Genomic DNA, 21,873 nt, shown 5'->3' with positions numbered 1-21,873 from the left:
GGGAAAATGGAAAAAGGATGTGCCCAGGGGCCCCTTGCCCTGGGCTGGGGCCTCACTACAAAAAATCCTTATATCGAAGGATGGACCCCACACCGAAATTGTCCCCACCTCAAACTTGTGCTGCCCTGATAGACCCAAGGGAGCCCTACAAGCTGACATCAGGAACCTGGACTGCTGAGTTTTCTTTCCCAGGGAAAATGGAAAAAGGATGTGCCCAGGGGCCCCTGGCCCTGACTGCAAAAAATCCTTATATCGAAGGATGGAGCCCACACCGAAGTTGTCCCCACCTCAAACTTGTGCTGCCCTGATAGACCCAAGGGAGCCCTACAAACTGACATCAGGAACCTGGACTGCTGAGTTTTCTTTCCCAGGGAAAATGGAAAAGGGATGTGCCCGGGGTCCCCTGGCCCTGACTGCAAAGAATCCTTATATCGAAGGATGGACCCCACACCGAAGTTGTCGCCACCTCAAACTTGTGCTGCCCTGATAGACCCAAGGGAGCCCTACAAACTGACATCAGGAACCTGGACTGCTGAGTTTTCTTTCCCAGGGAAAATGGAAAAAGGATGTGCCCAGGGGCCTCTGGCTCTGGGCTGGGGCCTCACTACAAAAAATCCTTATATCGAAGGATGGACCCCACACCGAAGTTGTCCCCACCTCAAACTTGTGCTGCCCTGATAGACCCAAGGGTGCCCTACAAACTGACATCAGGAACCTGGACTGCTGAGTTTTCTTTCCCAGGGAAAATGGAAAAAGGATGTGCCCAGGGGCCTCTGGCCCAGACTGCAAAAAATCCTTATATCGAAGGATGGACCCCACACCAAAGTTGTCGCCACCTCAAACTTGTGCTGCCCTGATAGACCCAAGGGAGCCCTACAAACTGACATCAGGAACCTGGACTGCTGAGTTTTCTTTCCCAGGGAAAATGGAAAAAGGATGTGCCCAGGGGCGCCCTGGCCCTAACTGCAAAAAATCCTTATATCGAAGGATGGAGCCCACACCGAATTTGTCCCCACCTCAAACTTGTGCTGCCCTGATAGACCCAAGGGAGCCCTACGAACTGACATCAGGAACCTGGACTGCTGAGTTTTCTTTCCCAGGGAAAATGGAAAAAGGATGTGCCCAGGGGCCCCTGGCCCGGGGCTGGGGCCTCACTGCAAAGAATCTTTATATCGAAGGATGGACCCCACACCAAAGTTGTCCCCACCTCACACTTGTGCTGCCCTGATACACCCAAGGGAGCCCTACAAACTGACATCAGAAACCTGGACTGCTGAGTTTTCTTTCCCAGGGAAAATGGAAAAAGGATGTGCCCAGGGGCCTCTGGCCCTGACTGCAAAAAATCCTTATATCGAAGGATGGACCCCACACCGAAGTTGTCGCCACCTCAAACTTGTGCTGCCATGATACACCCAAGGGAGCCCTACAAACTGACATCAGGAACCTGGACTGATGAGTTTTCTTTCCCAGGGAAAATGGAAAAAGGATGTGCCCGGGGGCCCCTGGCCCTGACTGCAAAAAATCCTTATATCGAAGGATGGACCCCACACCGAAGTTGTCGCCACCTCAAACTTGTGCTGCCCTGATAGACCCAAGGGAGCCCTACAAACTGACATCAGGAACCTGGACTGCTGAGTTTCTTTCCCAGGGAAAATGGAAAAAGGATGTGCCCAGGGTCCCCTGGCCCTTGGCTGGAGCCTCTCTGCAAAGAATCCTTATATCGAAGGATGGACACGACACCGAAGATGTCCCCACCTCTAACTTGTGCTGCCCTGATAGACCCAAGGGAGCCCTACAAACTGACATCAGGAACCTGGACTGCTGAGTTTTCTTTCCCAGGGAAAATGGAAAAAGGATGTGCCCAGGGGCCCCTTGCCCTGGGCTGGGGCCTCACTACAAAAAATCCTTATATCGAAGGATGGACCCCACACCGAAATTGTCCCCACCTCAAACTTGTGCTGCCCTGATAGACCCAAGGGAGCCCTACAAGCTGACATCAGGAACCTGGACTGCTGAGTTTTCTTTCCCAGGGAAAATGGAAAAAGGATGTGCCCAGGGGCCCCTGGCCCTGACTGCAAAAAATCCTTATATCGAAGGATGGAGCCCACACCGAAGTTGTCCCCACCTCAAACTTGTGCTGCCCTGATAGACCCAAGGGAGCCCTACAAACTGACATCAGGAACCTGGACTGCTGAGTTTTCTTTACCAGGGAAAATGGAAAAAGGATGTGCCCAGGGGCCCCTGGCCCTGGGCTGGGGCCTCACTGCAAAGAATCTTTATATCGAAGGATGGACCCCACACCAAAGTTGTCCCCACCTCACACTTGTGCTGCCCTGATACACCCAAGGGAGCCCTACAAACTGACATCAGGAACCTGGACTGATGAGTTTTCTTTCCCAGGGAAAATGGAAAAAGGATGTGCCCAGGGGCCTCTGGCCCTGACTGCAAAAAATCCTTATATCGAAGGATGGACCCCACACCGAAGTTGTCGCCACCTCAAACTTGTGCTGCCCTGATAGACCCAAGGGAGCCCTACAAACTGACATCAGGAACCTGGACTGCTGAGTTTCTTTCCCAGGGAAAATGGAAAAAGGATGTGCCCAGGGTCCCCTGGCCCTTGGCTGGAGCCTCTCTGCAAAGAATCCTTATATCGAAGGATGGACACGACACCGAAGATGTCCCCACCTCTAACTTGTGCTGCCCTGATAGACCCAAGGGAGCCCTACAAACTGACATCAGGAACCTGGACTGCTGAGTTTTCTTTCCCAGGGAAAATGGAAAAAGGATGTGCCCAGGGGCCTCTGGCCCTGACTGCAAAAAATCCTTATATCGAAGGATGGACCCCACACCGAAGTTGTCGCCACCTCAAACTTGTGCTGCCATGATACACCCAAGGGAGCCCTACAAACTGACATCAGGAACCTGGACTGCTGAGTTTTCTTTCCCAGGGAAAATGGAAAAAGGATGTGCCCAGGGGCCTCTGGCCCTGACTGCAAAAAATCCTTATATCGAAGGATGGACCCCACACCGAAGTTGTCGCCACCTCAAACTTGTGCTGCCCTGATAGACCCAAGGGAGCCCTACAAACTGACATCAGGAACCTGGACTGCTGAGTTTCTTTCCCAGGGAAAATGGAAAAAGGATGTGCCCAGGGGCCCCTTGCCCTGGGCTGGGGCCTCACTACAAAAAATCCTTATATCGAAGGATGGACCCCACACCGAAATTGTCCCCACCTCAAACTTGTGCTGCCCTGATAGACCCAAGGGAGCCCTACAAGCTGACATCAGGAACCTGGACTGCTGAGTTTTCTTTCCCAGGGAAAATGGAAAAAGGATGTGCCCAGGGGCCCCTGGCCCTGACTGCAAAAAATCCTTATATCGAAGGATGGACCCCACACCGAAGTTGTCCCCACCTCAAACTTGTGCTGCCCTGATAGACCCAAGGGAGCCCTACAAACTGACATCAGGAACCTGGACTGCTGAGTTTTCTTTCCCAGGGAAAATGGAAAAGGGATGTGCCCGGGGCCCCCTGGCCCTGACTGCAAAGAATCCTTATATCGAAGGATGGACCCCACACCGAAGTTGTCGCCACCTCAAACTTGTGCTGCCCTGATAGACCCAAGGGAGCCCTACAAACTGACATCAGGAACCTGGACTGCTGAGTTTTCTTTCCCAGGGAAAATGGAAAAAGGATGTGCCCAGGGGCCTCTGGCTCTGGGCTGGGGCCTCACTACAAAAAATCCTTATATCGAAGGATGGACCCCACACCGAAGTTGTCCCCACCTCAAACTTGTGCTGCCCTGATAGACCCAAGGGTGCCCTACAAACTGACATCAGGAACCTGGACTGCTGAGTTTTCTTTCCCAGGGAAAATGGAAAAAGGATGTGCCCAGGGGCCTCTGGCCCAGACTGCAAAAAATCCTTATATCGAAGGATGGACCCCACACCAAAGTTGTCGCCACCTCAAACTTGTGCTGCCCTGATAGACCCAAGGGAGCCCTACAAACTGACATCAGGAACCTGGACTGATGAGTTTTCTTTCCCAGGGAAAATGGAAAAAGGATGTGCCCAGGGGCGCCCTGGCCCTAACTGCAAAAAATCCTTATATCGAAGGATGGAGCCCACACCGAATTTGTCCCCACCTCAAACTTGTGCTGCCCTGATAGACCCAAGGGAGCCCTACGAACTGACATCAGGAACCTGGACTGCTGAGTTTTCTTTCCCAGGGAAAATGGAAAAAGGATGTGCTCAGGGGCCCCTGGCCCTGGGCTGGGGCCTCACTGCAAAGAATCTTTATATCGAAGGATGGACCCCACACCAAAGTTGTCCCCACCTCACACTTGTGCTGCCCTGATACACCCAAGGGAGCCCTACAAACTGACATCAGAAACCTGGACTGATGAGTTTTCTTTCCCAGGGAAAATGGAAAAAGGATGTGCCCAGGGGCCTCTGGCCCTGACTGCAAAAAATCCTTATATCGAAGGATGGACCCCACACCGAAGTTGTCGCCACCTCAAACTTGTGCTGCCATGATACACCCAAGGGAGGCCTACAAACTGACATCAGGAACCTGGACTGATGAGTTTTCTTTCCCAGGGAAAATGGAAAAAGGATGTGCCCAGGGACCTCTGGCCCTGACTGCAAAAAATCCTTATATCGAAGGATGGACCCCACACCGAAGTTGTCGCCACCTCAAACTTGTGCTGCCCTGATAGACCCAAGGGAGCCCTACAAACTGACATCAGGAACCTGGACTGCTGAGTTTCTTTCCCAGGGAAAATGGAAAAAGGATGTGCCCAGGGTCCCCTGGCCCTTGGCTGGAGCCTCTCTGCAAAGAATCCTTATATCGAAGGATGGACACGACACCGAAGATGTCCCCACCTCTAACTTGTGCTGCCCTGATAGACCCAAGGGAGCCCTACAAACTGACATCAGGAACCTGGACTGCTGAGTTTTCTTTCCCAGGGAAAATGGAAAAAGGATGTGCCCAGGGTTCCCTGGCCCTGGGCCCCTGGCCCTGACAGCAAAAAATCCTTATATCGAAGGATGGACCCCACACCGAAGTTGTCCCCACCTCAAACTTGTGCTGCCCTGATAGACCCAAGGGAGCCCTACAAACTGACATCAGGAACCTGGACTGCTGAGTTTTCTTTCCCAGGGAAAATGGAAAAAGGATGTGCCCAGGGGCCCCTGGCCCGGACTGCAAAAAATCCTTATATTGAAGGATGGACCCCACACCGAAGTTGTCCCCACCTCAAACTTGTGCTGCCCTGATAGACCCAAGGGAGCCCTACAAACTGACATCAGGAACCTGGACTGCTGAGTTTTCTTTCCCAGGGAAAATGGAAAAAGGATGTGCCCAGAGGCCCCTGGCCCTGGGCTGGTGCCTCACTGCAAAGAATCCTTATATCGAAGGATGGACCCCACACCGAAATTGTCCCGACCGCAAACTTGTGCTGCCCTACTAGAACCAAGGGAGCCCTACAAGCTGACATCAGGAACCTGGACTGCTGAGTTTTCTTTCCCAGGGAAAATGGAAAAAGGATGTGCCAGGGGCCCCTGAACCTGGGCTGGGGCCTCACTGCAAAGAATCTTTATATAGAAGGATGGACCCCACACCGAAGTTGTCCCCACCTCAAACTTGTGCTGCCCTGATAGACCCAAGGGAGCCCTACAAACTGACATCAGGAACCTGGACTGCTGAGTTTTCTTTCCCAGGGAAAATGGAAAAAGGATGTGCCCAGTGGCCCCTTTCCCTGACTGCAAAGAATCCTTATATCGAAGGATGGACCCCACACCGAAGTTGTCGCCACCTCAAACTTGTGCTGCCCTGATAGACCCAAGGGAGCCCTACAAACTGACATCAGGAACCTGGACTGCTGAGTTTTCTTTCCCAGGGAAAATGGAAAAAGGATGTGCCCAGGGGCCCCTGGCCCTAACTGCAAAAAATCCTTATATCGAAGGATGGAGCCCACACCGAATTTGTCCCCACCTCAAACTTGTGCTGCCCTGATAGACCCAAGGGAGCCCTACAAACTGACATCAGGAACCTGGACTGCTGAGTTTTCTTTCCCAGGGAAAATGGAAAAAGGATGTGCCCAGGGGCCTCTGGCCCTGACTGCAAAAAATCCTTATATCGAAGGATGGACCCCACACCGAAGTTGTCGCCACCTCAAACTTGTGCTGCCCTGATAGACCCAAGGGAGCCCTACAAACTGACATCAGGAACCTGGACTGCTGAGTTTCTTTCCCAGGGAAAATGGAAAAAGGATGTGCCCAGGGTCCCCTGGCCCTTGGCTGGAGCCTCTCTGCAAAGAATCCTTATATCGAAGGAAGGACACGACACCGAAGATGTCCCCACCTCTAACTTGTGCTGCCCTGATAGACCCAAGGGAGCCCTACAAACTGACATCAGGAACCTGGACTGCTGAGTTTTCTTTCCCAGGGAAAATGGAAAAAGGATGTGCCCAGGGGCCCCTTGCCCTGGGCTGGGGCCTCACTACAAAAAATCCTTATATCGAAGGATGGACCCCACACCGAAATTGTCCCCACTTCAAACTTGTGCTGCCCTGATAGACCCAAGGGAGCCCTACAAGCTGACATCAGGAACCTGGACTGCTGAGTTTTCTTTCCCAGGGAAAATGGAAAAAGGATGTGCCCAGGGGCCCCTGGCCCTGACTGCAAAAAATCCTTATATCGAAGGATGGAGCCCACACCGAAGTTGTCCCCACCTCAAACTTGTGCTGCCCTGATAGACCCAAGGGAGCCCTACAAACTGACATCAGGAACCTGGACTGCTGAGTTTTCTTTCCCAGGGAAAATGGAAAAGGGATGTGCCCGGGGTCCCCTGGCCCTGACTGCAAAGAATCCTTATATCGAAGGATGGACCCCACACCGAAGTTGTCGCCACCTCAAACTTGTGCTGCCCTGATAGACCCAAGGGAGCCCTACAAACTGACATCAGGAACCTGGACTGCTGAGTTTTCTTTCCCAGGGAAAATGGAAAAAGGATGTGCCCAGGGGCCCCTGGCCCTGGGCTGGGGCCTCACTGCAAAGAATCTTTATATCGAAGGATGGACCCCACACCAAAGTTGTCCCCACCTCACACTTGTGCTGCCCTGATACACCCAAGGGAGCCCTACAAACTGACATCAGGAACCTGGACTGATGAGTTTTCTTTCCCAGGGAAAATGGAAAAAGGATGTGCCCGGGGGCCCCTGGCCCTGACTGCAAAGAATCCTTATATCGAAGGATGGACCCCACACCGAAGTTGTGCCCACCTCAAACTTGTGCTGCCCTGATAGACCCAAGGGAGCCCTACAAACTGACATCAGGAACCTGGACTGCTGAGTTTTCTTTCCCAGGGAAAATGGAAAAAGGATGTGCCCAGGGGCCTCTGGCCCTGACTGCAAAAAATCCTTATATCGAAGGATGGACCCCACACCAAAGTTGTCGCCACCTCAAACTTGTGCTGCCCTGATAGACCCAAGGGAGCCCTACAAACTGACATCAGGAACCTGGACTGCTGAGTTTTCTTTCCCAGGGAAAATGGAAAAAGGATGTGCCCAGGGGCGCCCTGGCCCTAACTGCAAAAAATCCTTATATCGAAGGATGGAGCCCACACCGAATTTGTCCCCACCTCAAACTTGTGCTGCCCTGATAGACCCAAGGGAGCCCTACGAACTGACATCAGGAACCTGGACTGCTGAGTTTTCTTTCCCAGGGAAAATGGAAAAAGGATGTGCCCAGGGGCCCCTGGCCCTGGGCTGGGATCTCACTGCAAAGAATCTTTATATCGAAGGATGGACCCCACACCAAATTTGTCCCCACCTCACACTTGTGCTGCCCTGATACACCCAAGGGAGCCCTACAAACTGACATCAGGAACCTGGACTGCTGAGTTTTCTTTCCCAGGGAAAATGGAAAAAGGATGTGCCCAGGGGCCTCTGGCCCTGACTGCAAAAAATCCTTATATCGAAGGATGGACCCCACACCGAAGTTGTCGCCACCTCAAACTTGTGCTGCCATGATACACCCAAGGGAGCCCTACAAACTGACATCAGGAACCTGGACTGCTGAGTTTTCTTTCCCAGGGAAAATGGAAAAAGGATGTGCCCAGGGGCCTCTGGCCCTGACTGCAAAAAATCCTTATATCGAAGGATGGACCCCACACCGAAGTTGTCGCCACCTCAAACTTGTGCTGCCCTGATAGACCCAAGGGAGCCCTACAAACTGACATCAGGAACCTGGACTGCTGAGTTTCTTTCCCAGGGAAAATGGAAAAAGGATGTGCCCAGGGTCCCCTGGCCCTTGGCTGGAGCCTCTCTGCAAAGAATCCTTATATCGAAGGATGGACACGACACCGAAGATGTCCCCACCTCTAACTTGTGCTGCCCTGATAGACCCAAGGGAGCCCTACAAACTGACATCAGGAACCTGGACTGCTGAGTTTTCTTTCCCAGGGAAAATGGAAAAAGGATGTGCCCAGGGGCCCCTTGCCCTGGGCTGGGGCCTCACTACAAAAAATCCTTATATCGAAGGATGGACCCCACACCGAAATTGTCCCCACCTCAAACTTGTGCTGCCCTGATAGACCCAAGGGAGCCCTACAAGCTGACATCAGGAACCTGGACTGCTGAGTTTTCTTTCCCAGGGAAAATGGAAAAAGGATGTGCCCAGGGGCCCCTGGCCCTGACTGCAAAAAATCCTTATATCGAAGGATGGAGCCCACACCGAAGTTGTCCCCACCTCAAACTTGTGCTGCCCTGATAGACCCAAGGGAGCCCTACAAACTGACATCAGGAACCTGGACTGCTGAGTTTTCTTTCCCAGGGAAAATGGAAAAAGGATGTGCCCAGGGGCCTCTGGCTCTGGGCTGGGGCCTCACTACAAAAAATCCTTATATCGAAGGATGGACCCCACACCAAAGTTGTCGCCACCTCAAACTTGTGCTGCCCTGATAGACCCAAGGGAGCCCTACAAACTGACATCAGGAACCTGGACTGCTGAGTTTTCTTTCCCAGGGAAAATGGAAAAAGGATGTGCCCAGGGGCCCCTGGCCCTGGGCTGGGGCCTCACTGCAAAGAATCTTTATATCGAAGGATGGACCCCACACCAAAGTTGTCCCCACCTCACACTTGTGCTGCCCTGATAGACCCAAGGGAGCCCTACAAACTGACATCAGGAACCTGGACTGCTGAGTTTTCTTTCCCAGGGAAAATGGAAAAAGGATGTGCCCAGGGGCCTCTGGCCCTGACTGCAAAAAATCCTTATATCGAAGGATGGACCCCACACCGAAGTTGTCGCCACCTCAAACTTGTGCTGCCATGATACACCCAAGGGAGCCCTACAAACTGACATCAGGAACCTGGACTGATGAGTTTTCTTTCCCAGGGAAAATGGAAAAAGGATGTGCCCAGGGTCCCCTGGCCCTTGGCTGGAGCCTCTCTGCAAAGAATCCTTATATCGAAGGATGGACACGACACCGAAGATGTCCCCACCTCTAACTTGTGCTGCCCTGATAGACCCAAGGGAGCCCTACAAACTGACATCAGGAACCTGGACTGCTGAGTTTTCTTTCCCAGGGAAAATGGAAAAAGGATGTGCCCAGGGGCCCCTTGCCCTGGGCTGGGGCCTCACTACAAAAAATCCTTATATCGAAGGATGGACCCCACACCGAAATTGTCTCCACCTCAAACTTGTGCTGCCCTGATAGACCCAAGGGAGCCCTACAAGCTGACATCAGGAACCTGGACTGCTGAGTTTTCTTTCCCAGGGAAAATGGAAAAAGGATGTGCCCAGGGGCCCCTGGCCCTGACTGCAAAGAATCCTTATATCGAAGGATGGACCCCACACCGAAGTTGTCCCCACCTCAAACTTGTGCTGCCCTGATAGACCCAAGGGAACCCTACAAACTGACATCAGGAACCTGGACTGCTGAGTTTTCTTTCCCAGGGAAAATGGAAAAAGGATGTGCCCAGGGTTCCCTGGCCCTGGGCCCCTGGCCCTGACAGCAAAAAATCCTTATATCGAAGGATGGACCCCACACCGAAGTTGTCCCCACCTCAAACTTGTGCTGCCCTGATAGACCCAAGGGAGCCCTACAAACTGACATCAGGAACCTGGACTGCTGAGTTTTCTTTCCCAGGGAAAATGGAAAAAGGATGTGCCCAGGGGCCCCTGGCCCGGACTGCAAAAAATCCTTATATTGAAGGATGGACCCCACACCGAATTTGTCCCCAGCTCAAACTTGTGCTACCCTGATAGACCCAAGGGAGCCCTACAAACTGAGATCAGGAACCTGGACTGCTGAGTTTTCTTTCCCAGGGAAAATGGAAAAAGGATGTGCCCAGAGGCCCCTGGCCCTGGGCTGGTGCCTCACTGCAAAGAATCCTTATATCGAAGGATGGACCCCACACCGAAATTGTCCCGACCGCAAGCTTGTGTTGCCCTAATAGAACCAAGGGAGCCCTACAAGCTGACATCAGGAACCTGGACTGCTGAGTTTTCTTTCCCAGGGAAAATGGAAAAAGGATGTGCCAGGGGCCCCTGAACCTGGGCTGGGGCCTCACTGCAAAGAATCTTTATATAGAAGGATGGACCCCACACCGAAGTTGTCCCCACCTCAAACTTGTGCTGCCCTGATAGACCCAAGGGAGCCCTACAAACTGACATCAGGAACCTGGACTGCTGAGTTTTCTTTCCCAGGGAAAATGGAAAAAGGATGTGCCCAGGGGCCCCTTTCCCTGACTGCAAAGAATCCTTATATCGAAGGATGGACCCCACACCGAAGTTGTCCCCACCTCAAACTTGTGCTGCCCTGATAGACCCAAGGGAGCCCTACAAACTGACATCAGGAACCTGGACTGCTGAGTTTTCTTTCCCAGGGAAAATGGAAAAAGGATGTGCCCAGGGGCCCCTGGCCCTAACTGCAAAAAATCCTTATATCGAAGGATGGAGCCCACACCGAAGTTGTCCCCACCTCAAACTTGTGCTGCCCTGATAGACCCAAGGGAGCCCTACAAACTGACATCAGGAACCTGGACTGCTGAGTTTTCTTTCCCAGGGAAAATGGAAAAAGGATGTGCCCAGGGGCCCCTGGCCCTGGGCTGGGGTCTCACTGCAAAGAATCTTTATATCGAAGGATGGACCACACACCGAAGTTGTCCCCACCTCACACTTGTGCTGCCCTGATACACCCAAGGGAGCCCTACAAACCGACATCAGGAACCTGGACTGCTGAGTTTTCTTTCCCAGGGAAAATGGAAAAAGGATGTGCCCAGGGGCCTCTGGCCCTGACTGCAAAAAAGCCTTATATCGAAGGATGGACCCCACACCGAAGTTGTCGCCACCTCAAACTTGTGCTGCCCTGATAGACCCAAGGGAGCCCTACTAACTGACATCAGGAACCTGGACTGCTGAGTTTTCTTTCCCAGGGAAAATGGAAAAAGGATGTGCCCAGGGGCCCCTGGCCCTGGGCTGGGGCCTCACTGCAAAGAATCTTTATATCGAAGGATGGACCCCACACCAAAGTTGTCCCCACCTCACACTTGTGCTGCCCTTATACACCCAAGGGAGCCCTACAAACTGACATCAGGAACCTGGACTGCTGAGTTTCTTTCCCAGGGAAAATGGAAAAAGGATGTGCCCAGGGGCCTCTGGCCCTGACTGCAAAAAATCCTTATATCGAAGGATGGACCCCACACCGAAGTTGTCGCCACCTCACACTTGTGCTGCCATGATAGACCCAAGGGAGCCCTACAAACTGACATCAGGAACCTGGACTGCTGAGTTTTCTTTCCCAGGGAAAATGGAAAAAGGATGTGCCCAGGGGCCCCTGGCCCAGACAGCAAAAAATCCTTATATCGAAGGATGGACCCCACACCGAATTTATCCCCACCTCAAACTTGTGCTGCCCTGATACACCCAAGGGAGCCCTACAAACTGACATCAGGAACCTGGACTGCTGAGTTTCTTTCCCAGGGAAAATGGAAAAAGGATGTGCCCAGGGTCCCCAGGCCCTTGGCTGGAGCCTCTCTGCAAAGAATCCTTATATCGAAGGATGGACACGACACCGTAGATGTCCCCACCTCTAACTTGTGCTGCCCTGATAGACCCAAGGGAGCCCTACAAACTGACATCAGGAACCTGGACTGCTGAGTTTTCTTTCCCAGGGAAAATTGAAAAAGGATGTGCCCAGGGGCCCCTTGCCCTGGGCTGGGGCCTCACTACAAAAAATCCTTATATCGAAGGATGGACCCCACACCGAAATTGTCCCCACCTCAAACTTGTGCTGCCCTGATAGACCCAAGGGAGCCCTACAAGCTGACATCAGGAACCTGGACTGCTGAGTTTTCTTTCCCAGGGAAAATGGAAAAAGGATGTGCCCAGGGGCCCCTGGCCCTGACTGCAAAGAATCCTTATATCGAAGGATGGACCCCACACCGAAGTTGTCCCCACCTCAAACTTGTGCTGCCCTGATAGACCCAAGGGAGCCCTACAAACTGACATCAGGAACCTGGACTGCTGAGTTTTCTTTCCCAGGGAAAATGGAAAAAGGATGTGCCCAGGGGCCCCTGGCCCTGACTGCAAAAAATCCTTATATCGAAGGATGGACCCCACACCGAAGTTGTCCCCACCTCAAACTTGTGCTGCCCTAATAGACCCAAGGGAGCCCTACAAACTGACATCAGGAACCTGGACTGCTGAGTTTTCTTTCCCAGGGAAAATGGAAAAAGGATGTGCCCAGGGGCCCCTGGCCCAGACAGCAAAAAATCCTTATATCGAAGGATGGTCCCCACACCGACGTTGTCCCCACCTCAAACTTGTGCTGCCCTGATAGACCCAAGGGAGCCCTACAAACTGACATCAGGAACCTGGACTGCTGAGTTTTCTTTCCCAGGGAAAATGGAAAAAGGATGTGCCCGGGGGCCCCTGGCCCTGACTGCAAAGAATCCTTATATCGAAGGATGGACCCCACACCGAAATTGTCCCCACCTCAAACTTGTGCTGCCCTGATAGACCCAAGGGAGCCCTACAAACTGACACCAGGAACCTGGACTGCTGAGTTTTCTTTCCCAGGGAAAATGGAAAAAGGATGTGCCCAGGGGCCTCTGGCTCTGGGCTGGGGCCTCACTACAAAAAATCCTTATATCGAAGGATGGACCCCACACCGAAGTTGTCCCCACCTCAAACTTGTGCTGCCCTGATAGACCCAAGGGAGCCCTACAAACTGACATCAGGAACCTGGACTGCTGAGTTTTCTTTCCCAGGGAAAATGGAAAAAGGATGTGCCCAGGGGCCTCTGGCCCTGACTGCAAAAAATCCTTATATCGAAGGATGGACCCCACACCGAATTTATCCCCACCTCAAACTTGTGCTGCCCTGATAGACCCAAGGGAGCCCTACAAGCTGACATCAGGAACCTGGACTGCTGAGTTTTCTTTCCCAGGGAAAATGGAAAAAGGATGTGCCCAGGGGCCCCTGGCCCTGACTGCAAAGAATCCTTATATCGAAGGATGGACCCCACACCGAAGTTGTCCCCACCTCAAACTTGTGCTGCCCTGATAGACCCAAGGGAGCCCTACAAACTGACATCAGGAACCTGGACTGCTGAGTTTTCTTTCCCAGGGAAAATGGAAAAAGGATGTGCCCAGGGGCCCCTGGCCCTGACTGCAAAAAATCCTTATATCGAAGGATGGACCCCACACCGAAGTTGTCCCCACCTCAAACTTGTGCTGCCCTAATAGACCCAAGGGAGCCCTACAAACTGACATCAGGAACCTGGACTGCTGAGTTTTCTTTCCCAGGGAAAATGGAAAAAGGATGTGCCCAGGGGCCCCTGGCCCAGACAGCAAAAAATCCTTATATCGAAGGATGGTCCCCACACCGACGTTGTCCCCACCTCAAACTTGTGCTGCCCTGATAGACCCAAGGGAGCCCTACAAACTGACATCAGGAACCTGGACTGCTGAGTTTTCTTTCCCAGGGAAAATGGAAAAAGGATGTGCCCGGGGGCCCCTGGCCCTGACTGCAAAGAATCCTTATATCGAAGGATGGACCCCACACCGAAATTGTCCCCACCTCAAACTTGTGCTGCCCTGATAGACCCAAGGGAGCCCTAAAAACTGACATCAGGAACCTGGACTGCTGAGTTTTCTTTCCCAGGGAAAATGGAAAAAGGATGTGCCCAGGGGCCTCTGGCTCTGGGCTGGGGCCTCACTACAAAAAATCCTTATATCGAAGGATGGACCCCACACCGAAGTTGTCCCCACCTCAAACTTGTGCTGCCCTGATAGACCCAAGGGAGCCCTACAAACTGACATCAGGAACCTGGACTGCTGAGTTTTCTTTCCCAGGGAAAATGGAAAAAGGATGTGCCCAGGGGCCTCTGGCCCTGACTGCAAAAAATCCTTATATCGAAGGATGGACCCCACACCGAATTTATCCCCACCTCAAACTTGTGCTGCCCTGATACACCCAAGGGAGCCCTACAAACTGACATCAGGAACCTGGACTGCTGAGTTTCTTTCCCAGGGAAAATGGAAAAAGGATGTGCCCAGGGGCCCCTGGCCCTGACTGCAAAAAATCCTTATATCGAAGGATGGACCCCACACCGAAGTTGTCCCCACCTCAAACTTGTGCTGCCCTGATTGACCCAAGGGAACCCTACAAACTGACATCAGGAACCTGGACTGCTGAGTTTTCTTTCCCAGGGAAAATGGAAAAAGGATGTGCCCAGGGTTCCCTGGCCCTGGGCCCCTGGCCCTGACAGCAAAAAATCCTTATATCGAAGGATGGACCCCACACCGAAGTTGTCCCCACCTCAAACTTGTGCTGCCCTGATAGACCCAAGGGAGCCCTATGAACTGACATCAGGAACCTGGACTGCTGAGTTTTCTTTCCCAGGGAAAATGGAAAAAGGATGTGCCCAGGGGCCCCTGGCCCTGACTGCAAAGAATCCTTATATCGAAGGATGGACCCCACACCGAAGTTGTCCCCACCTCAAACTTGTGCTGCCCTGATAGACCCAAGGGAGCCCTACAAACTGACATCAGGAACCTGGACTGCTGAGTTTTCTTTCCCAGGGAAAATGGAAAAAGGATGTGCCCAGGGGCCCCTGGCCCTGACTGCAAAAAATCCTTATATCGAAGGATGGACCCCACACCGAAGTTGTCCCCACCTCAAACTTGTGCTGCCCTAATAGACCCAAGGGAGCCCTACAAACTGACATCAGGAACCTGGACTGCTGAGTTTTCTTTCCCAGGGAAAATGGAAAAAGGATGTGCCCAGGGGCCCCTGGCCCTGGGCCCCTGGCCCTGACAGCAAAAAATCCTTATATCGAAGGATGGTCCCCACACCGACGTTGTCCCCACCTCAAACTTGTGCTGCCCTGATAGACCCAAGGGAGCCCTACAAACTGACATCAGGAACCTGGACTGCTGAGTTTTCTTTCCCAGGGAAAATGGAAAAAGGATGTGCCCAGGGGCCTCTGGCCCTGACTGCAAAAAAGCCTTATATCGAAGGATGGACCCCACACCGAAGTTGTCGCCACCTCAAACTTGTGCTGCCCTGATAGACCCAAGGGAGCCCTACAAACTGACATCAGGAACCTGGACTGCTGAGTTTTCTTTCCCAGGGAAAATGGAAAAAGGATGTGCCCAGGGGCCCCTGGCCCTGACAGCAAAAAATCCTTATATCGAAGGATGGACCCCACACCGAAGTTGTCCCCACCTCAAACTTGTGCTGCCCTGATAGACCCAAGGGAGCCCTACAAACTGACATCAGGAACCTGGACTGCTGAGTTTTCTTTCCCAGGGAAAATGGAAAAAGGATGTGCCCGGGGGCCCCTGGCCCTGACTGCAAAGAATCCTTATATCGAAGGATGGACCCCACACCGAAATTGTCCCCACCTCAAACTTGTGCTGCCCTGATAGACCCAAGGGAGCCCTACAAACTGACATCAGGAACCTGGACTGCTGAGTTTTCTTTCCCAGGGAAAATGGAAAAAGGATGTGCCCAGGGGCCTCTGGCTCTGGGCTGGGGCCTCACTACAAAAAATCCTTATATCGAAGGATGGACCCCACACCGAAGTTGTCCCCACCTCAAACTTGTGCTGCCCTGATAGACCCAAGGGAGCCCTACAAACTGACATCAGGAACCTGGACTGCTGAGTTTTCTTTCCCAGGGAAAATGGAAAAAGGATGTGCCCAGGGGCCTCTGGCCCTGACTGCAAAAAATCCTTATATCGAAGGATGGACCCCACACCGAATTTATCCCCACCTCAAACTTGTGCTGCCCTGATACACCCAAGGGAGCCCTACAAACTGACATCAGGAACCTGGACTGCTGAGTTTCTTTCCCAGGGAAAATGGAAAAAGGATGTGCCCAGGGGCCCCTGGCCCTGACTGCAAAAAATCCTTATATCGAAGGATGGACCCCACACCGAAGTTGTCCCCACCTCAAACTTGTGCTGCCCTGATTGACCCAAGGGAACCCTACAAACTGACATCAGGAACCTGGACTGCTGAGTTTTCTTTCCCAGGGAAAATGGAAAAAGGATGTGCCCAGGGTTCCCTGGCCCTGGGCCCCTGGCCCTGACAGCAAAAAATCCTTATATCGAAGGATGGACCCCACACCGAAGTTGTCCCCACCTCAAACTTGTGCTGCCCTGATAGACCCAAGGGAGCCCTATGAACTGACATCAGGAACCTGGACTGCTGAGTTTTCTTTCCCAGGGAAAATGGAAAAAGGATGTGCCCAGGGGCCCCTGGCCCTGGGCTGGGGCCTCACTGCAAAGAATCTTTATATCGAAGGATGGACCCCACACCAAAGTTGTCCCCACCTCACACTTGTGCTGCCCTTATACACCCAAGGGAGCCCTACAAACTGACATCAGGAACCTGGACTGCTGAGTTTTCTTTCCCAGGGAAAATGGAAAAAGGATGTGCCCAGGGGCCTCTGGCCCTGACTGCAAAAAATCCTTATATCTAAGGATGGACCCCACACCGAAGTTGTCGCCACCTCACACTTGTGCTGCCATGATAGACCCAAGGGAGCCCTACAAACTGACATCAGCAACCTGGACTGCTGAGTTTTCTTTCCCAGGGAAAATGGAAAAAGGGTGTGCCCAGGGGCCCATGGCCCGGACTGCAAAAAATCCTTATATCGAAGGATGGACCCCACACCGAATTTATCCCCACCTCAAACTTGTGCTGCCCTGATACACCCAAGGGAGCCCTACAAACTGACATCAGGAACCTGGACTGCTGAGTTTCTTTCCCAGGGAAAATGGAAAAAGGATGTGCCCAGGGTCCCCAGGCCCTTGGCTGGAGCCTCTCTGCAAAGAATCCATATATCGAAGGATGGACCCCACACCGAAGTTGTCCCCACCTCAAACTTTTGCTGCCCTGATACACCCAAGGGAGCCCTACAAACTGACATCAGGAACCTGGACTGCTGAGTTTTCTTTCCCAGGGAAAATGGAAAAAGGGTGTGCCCAGGGGCCCCTGGCCCTGACTGCAAAAAATCCTTATATCGAAGGATGGACCCCACACCGAAGTTGTCCCCACCTCAAACTTGTGCTGCCCTGATTGACCCAAGGGAACCCTACAAACTGACATCAGGAACCTGGACTGCTGAGTTTTCTTTCCCAGGGAAAATGGAAAAAGGATGTGCCCAGGGTTCCCTGGCCCTGGGCCCCTGGCCCTGACAGCAAAAAATCCTTATATCGAAGGATGGACCCCACACCGAAGTTGTCCCCACCTCAAACTTGTGCTGCCCTGATAGACCCAAGGGAGCCCTACAAACTGACATCAGGACCCTGGACTGCTGAGTTTTCTTTCCCAGGGAAAATGGAAAAAGGATGTGCCCAGGGGCCCCTGGCCCTAACTGCAAAAAATCCTTATATCGAAGGATGGAGCCCACACCGAAGTTGTCCCCACCTCAAACTTGTGCTGCCCTGATAGACCCAAGGGAGCCCTACAAACTGACATCAGGAACCTGGACTGCTGAGTTTTCTTTCCCAGGGAAAATGGAAAAAGGATGTGCCCAGGGGCCCCTGGCCCTGGGCTGGGGTCTCACTGCAAAGAATCTTTATATCGAAGGATGGACCACACACCGAAGTTGTCCCCACCTCACACTTGTGCTGCCCTGATACACCCAAGGGAGCCCTACAAACCGACATCAGGAACTTGGACTGCTGAGTTTTCTTTCCCAGGGAAAATGGAAAAAGGATGTGCCCAGGGGCCTCTGGCCCTGACTGCAAAAAAGCCTTATATCGAAGGATGGACCCCACACCGAAGTTGTCGCCACCTCAAACTTGTGCTGCCCTGATAGACCCAAGGGAGCCCTACAAACTGACATCAGGAACCTGGACTGCTGAGTTTTCTTTCCCAGGGAAAATGGAAAAAGGATGTGCCCAGGGGCCCCTGGCCCTGGGCTGGGGCCTCACTGCAAAGAATCTTTATATCGAAGGATGGACCCCACACCAAAGTTGTCCCCACCTCACACTTGTGCTGCCCTTATACACCCAAGGGAGCCCTACAAACTGACATCAGGAACCTGGACTGCTGAGTTTTCTTTCCCAGGGAAAATGGAAAAAGGATGTGCCCAGGGGCCTCTGGCCCTGACTGCAAAAAATCCTTATATCGAAGGATGGACCCCACACCGAAGTTGTCGCCACCTCACACTTGTGCTGCCATGATAGACCCAAGGGAGCCCTACAAACTGACATCAGGAACCTGGACTGCTGAGTTTTCTTTCCCAGGGAAAATGGAAAAAGGATGTGCCCAGGGGCCCCTGGCCCAGACTGCAAAAAATCCTTATATCGAAGGATGGACCCCACACCGAATTTATCCCCACCTCAAACTTGTGCTGCCCTGATACACCCAAGGGAGCCCTACAAACTGACATCAGGAACCTGGACTGCTGAGTTTCTTTCCCAGGGAAAATGGAAAAAGGATGTGCCCAGGGTCCCCAGGCCCTTGGCTGGAGCCTCTCTGCAAAGAATCCTTATATCGAAGGATGGACACGACACCGAAGATGTCCCCACCTCTAACTTGTGCTGCCCTGATAGACCCAAGGGAGCCCTACAAACTGACATCAGGAACCTGGACTGCTGAGTTTTCTTTCCCAGGGAAAATTGAAAAAGGATGTGCCCAGGGGCCCCTTGCCCTGGGCTGGGGCCTCACTACAAAAAATCCTTATATCGAAGGATGGACCCCACACCGAAATTGTCCCCACCTCAAACTTGTGCTGCCCTGATAGACCCAAGGGAGCCCTACAAGCTGACATCAGGAACCTGGACTGCTGAGTTTTCTTTCCCAGGGAAAATGGAAAAAGGATGTGCCCAGGGGCCCCTGGCCCTGACTGCAAAGAATCCTTATATCGAAGGATGGACCCCACACCGAAGTTGTCCCCACCTCAAACTTTTGCTGCCCTGATAGACCCAAGGGAGCCCTACAAACTGACATCAGGAACCTGGACTGCTGAGTTTTCTTTCCCAGGGAAAATGGAAAAAGGATGTGCCCAGGGGCCCCTGGCCCTGACTGCAAAAAATCCTTATATCGAAGGATGGACCCCACACCGAAGTTGTCCCCACCTCAAACTTGTGCTGCCCTGATTGACCCAAGGGAACCCTACAAACTGACATCAGGAACCTGGACTGCTGAGTTTTCTTTCCCAGGGAAAATGGAAAAAGGATGTGCCCAGGGTTCCCTGGCCCTGGGCCCCTGGCCCTGACAGCAAAAAATCCTTATATCGAAGGATGGACCCCACACCGAAGTTGTCCCCACCTCAAACTTGTGCTGCCCTGATAGACCCAAGGGAGCCCTACAAACTGACATCAGGAACCTGGACTGCTGAGTTTTCTTTCCCAGGGAAAATGGAAAAAGGATGTGCCCAGGGGCCCCTGGCCCTGGGCTGGGGCCTCACTGCAAAGAATCTTTATATCGAAGGATGGACCCCACACCGAAGTTGTCCCCACCTCACACTTGTGCTGCCCTGATACACCCAAGGGAGCCCTACAAACTGACATCAGGAACCTGGACTGCTGAGTTTTCTTTCCCAGGGAAAATGGAAAAAGGATGTGCCCAGGGGCCTCTGGCCCTGACTGCAAAAAAGCCTTATATCGAAGGATGGACCCCACACCGAAGTTGTCGCCACCTCAAACTTGTGCTGCCCTGATAGACCCAAGGGAGCCCTACAAACTGACATCAGGAACCTGGACTGCTGAGTTTTCTTTCCCAGGGAAAATGGAAAAAGGATGTGCCCAGGGGCCCCTGGCCCAGACAGCAAAAAATCCTTATATCGAAGGATGGACCCCACACCGAAGTTGTCCCCACCTCAAACTTGTGCTGCCCTGATAGACCCAAGGGAGCCCTACAAACTGACATCAGGAACCTGGACTGCTGAGTTTTCTTTCCCAGGGAAAATGGAAAAAGGATGTGCCCAGGGTCCCGTGGCCCTTGGCTGGAGCCTCTCTGCAAAGAATCCTTATATCGAAGGATGGACACGACACCGAAGATGTCCCCACCTCTAACTTGTGCTGCCCTGATAGACCCAAGGGAGCCCTAAAAACTGACATCAGGAACCTGGACTGCTGAGTTTTCTTTCCCAGGGAAAATGGAAAAAGGATGTGCCCAGGGGCCCCTTGCCCTGGGCTGGGGCCTCACTACAAAAAATCCTTATATCGAAGGATGGACCCCACACCGAAATTGTCCCCACCTCAAACTTGTGCTGCCCTGATAGACCCAAGGGAGCCCTACAAGCTGACATCAGGAACCTGGACTGCTGAGTTTTCTTTCCCAGGGAAAATGGAAAAAGGATGTGCCCAGGGGCCCCTGGCCCAGACAGCAAAAAATCCTTATATCGAAGGATGGAGCCCACACCGAAGTTGTCCCCACCTCAAACTTGTGCTGCCCTGATAGACCCAAGGGAGCCCTACAAACTGACATCAGGAACCTGGACTGCTGAGTTTTCTTTCCCAGGGAAAATGGAAAAAGGATGTGCCCCGGGTCCCGTGGCCCTTGGCTGGAGCCTCTCTGCAAAGAATCCTTATATCGAAGGATGGACACGACACCGAAGATGTCCCCACCTCTAACTTGTGCTGCCCTGATAGACCCAAGGGAGCCCTAAAAACTGACATCAGGAACCTGGACTGCTGAGTTTTCTTTCCCAGGGAAAATGGAAAAAGGATGTGCCCAGGGGCCCCTTGCCCTGGGCTGGGGCCTCACTACAAAAAATCCTTATATCGAAGGATGGACCCCACACCGAAATTGTCCCCACCTCAAACTTGTGCTGCCCTGATAGACCCAAGGGAGCCCTACAAGCTGACATCAGGAACCTGGACTGCTGAGTTTTCTTTCCCAGGGAAAATGGAAAAAGGATGTGCCCAGGGGCCTCTGGCCCTGACTGCAAAGAATCCTTATATCGAAGGATGGACCCCACACCGAAGTTGTCCCCACCTCAAACTTGTGCTGCCCTGATAGACCCAAGGGAGCCCTACGAACTGACATCAGGAACCTGGACTGCTGAGTTTTCTTTCCCAGGGAAAATGGAAAAAGGATGTGCCCAGGGGCCCCTGGCCCTGGGCTGGGGCCTCACTGCAAAGAATCTTTATATCGAAGGATGGACCCCACACCAAAGTTGTCCCCACCTCACACTTGTGCTGCCCTGATAGACCCAAGGGAGCCCTACAAACTGACATCAGGAACCTGGACTGCTGAGTTTTCTTTCCCAGGGAAAATGGAAAAAGGATGTGCCCAGGGGCCTCTGGCCCTGACTGCAAAAAATCCTTATATCGAAGGATGGACCCCACACCGAAGTTGTCGCCACCTCAAACTTGTGCTGCCATGATACACCCAAGGGAGCCCTA

Source organism: Lonchura striata, chromosome 34 (assembly GCF_046129695.1).
Source record: "Lonchura striata isolate bLonStr1 chromosome 34, bLonStr1.mat, whole genome shotgun sequence".
In the NCBI taxonomy this organism is placed as follows: Eukaryota; Metazoa; Chordata; class Aves; order Passeriformes; family Estrildidae; genus Lonchura; species Lonchura striata.
Note: the sequence above shows the minus strand (reverse complement) of the source record.